This window comes from Triticum aestivum, chromosome 2D (genome assembly GCF_018294505.1).
Source record: "Triticum aestivum cultivar Chinese Spring chromosome 2D, IWGSC CS RefSeq v2.1, whole genome shotgun sequence".
NCBI classification, from domain to species: domain Eukaryota; kingdom Viridiplantae; phylum Streptophyta; class Magnoliopsida; order Poales; family Poaceae; genus Triticum; species Triticum aestivum.
This window is the reverse complement of record NC_057799.1, coordinates 228,666,829-228,670,869: the sequence shown is the minus strand read 5'-3', so window position 1 is coordinate 228,670,869 and position 4,041 is coordinate 228,666,829. Positions and strand designations below refer to the sequence as shown.

The 4,041-nt window shown below is 52.7% G+C and overlaps 1 pseudogene; it reads right to left on the bottom strand.

Moving 5' to 3' along the window:
• The window catches only part of LOC123049204 (beta-ureidopropionase-like), a 37,348-nt pseudogene extending 33,978 nt beyond the window's left edge, over positions 1 to 3,370 (bottom strand).
• Positions 3,371 to 4,041: the final 671 nt, after the last annotated feature.

Below are 4,041 nucleotides of genomic sequence, written 5' to 3'. Positions count from 1 at the left end.
CGGCCTCTGATCCTCTTCGCCGACACCTTCCTCAACCCTACCGGAGCCGTTTCGCCGACAACATCGTCAACCCCACCGGAGTAGCTTCGCCTATACCATTTTCAACCCTACCGGGGCCGCTTTGCCAACTCACAAGTCCACGGCCTCAGATCCGTTTCCTCGCACCCTCATCCAACCTACCGGAGCAGCTTCTGACGCCCCGTCCACGACCGCAGATCCGCATAGTCGACACCATCCTTAACCCAACCACCAAAGCAGCTTCACGTACGCCCTCGTCCAGGGCCTTGTACGGGCCGTATAAGGGGTCGTAAACGGGCTAGAGTGGAAATCGTACGTTTTATGGGCTGACCATAACGGGCCGTTAAACGGCCGTATTTGATGATGCTATGAAAATGGCCCAACAGATTAACGGGCCACAAACGGGCCGACTGTATCCACGGGCTGAATTTGGCCCACAAGCAGAAAAGGCCTGTAACGGGTCGTAAGTAAACGAATGCTGGAAATGAGCCCAATAATAAATGGGCCCTGAGAAGGCCGAAAGATAACATGGGCTGGAAACGGTCCAACAGTATAATGGGCCGTCAATGTGTATAAAGTGATACACTGTTCATCACGGGCCAGTTTTACTATGGGCCGTTAACGGGCCGAGGGTTACTAAGGGCCTTCGATGGGCCAAAAGACGTCATGGGCCATACATGGGCCGGAAGTTAAAACGGGCTGGAATTATATTGGACGGCCCAGATCACGCTACTGGGCCTAATTCGGATAGGCCGTAAACGGGCCTTGGGTTAGCGAGCTGTAAATGGGCTATATGCGAACAGGTCGTTAACAGGCTTGCCGTGGGCCGGCCCGCCACCTTTTGACCAAGTCAAATGGGCCGACCTTTTCACAGGAATGGGCCTCTGTTGGGCCGTGCCACGTGTCGACGTATCATAGGCACTTTGGGTCCAATGAGTGGATGACATCTGTCCCAACGGTGAGCCGACACGTGTTTCCTCCAGCCAATGATGATTTTACACATGGAGAATCCCCATTGGTCGGGGCTGTTGACGGGTTATCGGATCCAAAACCGGACCCGATAGCTTAACGGCGTTCTGTTACGGTGGATGCCACGTGTCGGTCACCCTTGACGAAAGCACTTCTGTGACGCGCGATTTATCGTCATGGAAGTGGACACTTCCGTGATGATAATTTTGGTAATGTCATGGAACACTTCTACGACAGCACAGGTATGACTATCTTGATTCTGTCATAAATTTGTCATGGATGTACATGCATGACAAAAAACGCGACCTACTGTGACAAACACGTATCACCACGGAAGTGTATTTTTTTGTAGTGTTGACCAGTATAATCCGGTCCCCACGTCTCTTGACGTCTACCACTCCATACTTGAGGCTCTTGTTGATCAAGATGCCTACGCTATTTCTGTTTGCAGCCGTCCCCGTGTACCACAGCTTGAAGCCGGTACCTCCACCTCCTTCGCCTTCTGTCCTCTTCATTTGGTTTCTTAGACGCAAAAGATATCAACACCTCTCCTCACCGCTGCATCAACTAGGTACCGAAGCTTCCCTGTCAGAGACCCTATGTTCCAGCTACCTAAGCGAATCCTCCTAGGCTCAGCTAGCTTCCTTACCCTTCGCACTCGTCGAGTCAAAAACGAAGATCCTTGCTCATTTTCCACTAATGTAGCGCGCCACTAAGGATGCGACGACCCGATCCTCGCTCACTTGCCACCGTATCCGGATCAAGATACGGCGCGCCACCTAGGGGTAATGGCCCGACCCTTGCCCATTTTCCACCACACCCGGGTTCCGATGTGGCGCGTCGCTGAGAGGGTTACGCCCCAACGAAAATCTTTTGGGTTTCATCTCCATAAGAGTGGCTGAGTTTTTACGTTGGCTCGCCAAGCCTATCACAACCCTCCTCCTTCACCCGGGCTTGGGACCGGCTATGTTGAGACAACATAGGCGGAGTTAGAATAAATCCGAGACATACCATCGATCATCCGAGGACCAAGCAATCACACAAGCACGACACTGAGATTTGTTAACAAGGTTCACCGATATGGCTACATCCCCGGGGTCTGACTATGGGCGCTCCTCCCCACGACACCGCTATAATACCGCACCCGGTCGCCCTGGACACCGGCACATGCCGCCGGCTTCCCCTGCGTTCCGGTGCTATTATGTTGGCATATGTTGCATCGTGTGTCTAGCCCTGCTATATATGAGAGGCCTAGGATACAAGTGCCCTACTAGGACACGACTCCATATTCTATCTAAACACAATACAACTCAGAGTCCAACTGTAACCTACCTTGTACAAAATATTCGACACAACTCTAACAAACAGCATGCTCAGCGAGTGGCTCCACGCCCATGGCGGCGAGGTGATCAGATGGATGACCCAGCACGTAGCCGGCAGCTGCACACACACGCACAGCGAGCGGCGGCACACACACGCACATCATATGTCATCGCTGTGATGACCTCAGTGTCAGTTACGTTAAAAGGTGTTGTCAAAGTTTCAGAAACATTCAGTATCGTTGGGAGTAATTGCACTGTTAAAAGTTCAATTTTGTCAGTTAGTGAAATTATGGCTGCGACTTGGTCTTCGTTTGTTAGCGTAGGCCGTCGCTTTAATCGGATCATAAGATGGCACGATACTAAAACGATCCTAGCGACGTTGCAGGGTAGCGGGCGAGGCACGCTGGGATGGCAGAAACAGCAAGAAATGGCAAGGCCCGCAAACAGAAAATTGTGGGTGGTTTTCCTTTCCTTTTACTCCATTGAACAGATAACAGAAACAACATGAGAAACGAGGTTCGATCCGTTAATTAAGGCGTCATCCCACGACTATCTTCACGTCAAAATTCATCCGCGGCAAGGCCAGCACACACAAAATCATGGGCTCATGCACGCGCTAAAATACATGCATGTAACGGAAAATCTGCAGGAATAAACATGAGCGGCTAACAGATGCGCTCTGGCCGGCGCCACCGCGTCTCGTCGCTGTCGTGTGTGAACCGTCGCCGATCTAGACCATGCAGTTGTCTTCACTGTGTCAGGAGCTCGTCGGAGTCATCTGTCGCCACTGCCGTTGTCGCCACCTCACCGCGGCCGCCACCATGGGCGGTCCTCTCGGTCCGGCCCGAGCTTTACCTCCGCCGGTACGGTGCAACAAAAGGGGACCGCCACGCTGATCGGTCCGGTCCGGTCTGGTCCGCCGGCGGTCGGTCCAAACGGCGGCTCGGTAAGGGACCGGACCGGCCCGGACCATGTCCACCCCGACCTCCGATCGACCCCGCCGCCTTCTTCCCCTTCCCCTGCTCCTCTCCCTGCAGTGGCCTGCCATTGGACCTCTCCATCCCTATGCTACACAAAGAGGAGAGAGAAGCATGATTGATGATTTCTCCTTGCGGCAATCCTGGGCTGCCCGGCCACCTCCTTTCCCCAGTCTTTCCTAGGTTTGCCTCTATCCACTCACAAGCTAAACCTTTCCGATTTTTTCTTCATCATTGACAAGGTTGACCGCCGCTTAGCGGGCTGGAGGGGATTGCTTCTGTCTTTGGCCGGGAGGGCAATTTTAGTCAGCTCTATTCTTCGCGCCCTTCCAATCTGCGCTATGAGTGTTCTTTTGCTTCCTGCTGGAACCGTGCAAGAAATCGAAAAATGTTGTAGGGCCTTCTTCTGGACAGGTCAAGACAAGGTTACGGGTGGTAATTGCAAAGTTGCCTGGGACATCGTGTGTGCCCCCTTTGCCAATGGGTGGCTCGGTTTTCTTTCGCTTCCACAAATGAACCTTTGCTTGCTTCTCAAACACATCTCTAAACTTCATATTGGAGACACGACGAGTGACACTCCCTACCTTGTCTCAAAATACGGCTGGTCTAGCACTCGTGACGTGGGCATGTCGGATAACCATCATACTCCTATCTGGCGAGACATCGTCAAAGGGGTCGAATTATTCAGATCACTCACCATGGTGCACCTTGGAAATGGAGTCGCTACCTCGTTCTGGCTAGATCTTTGGCTCCCT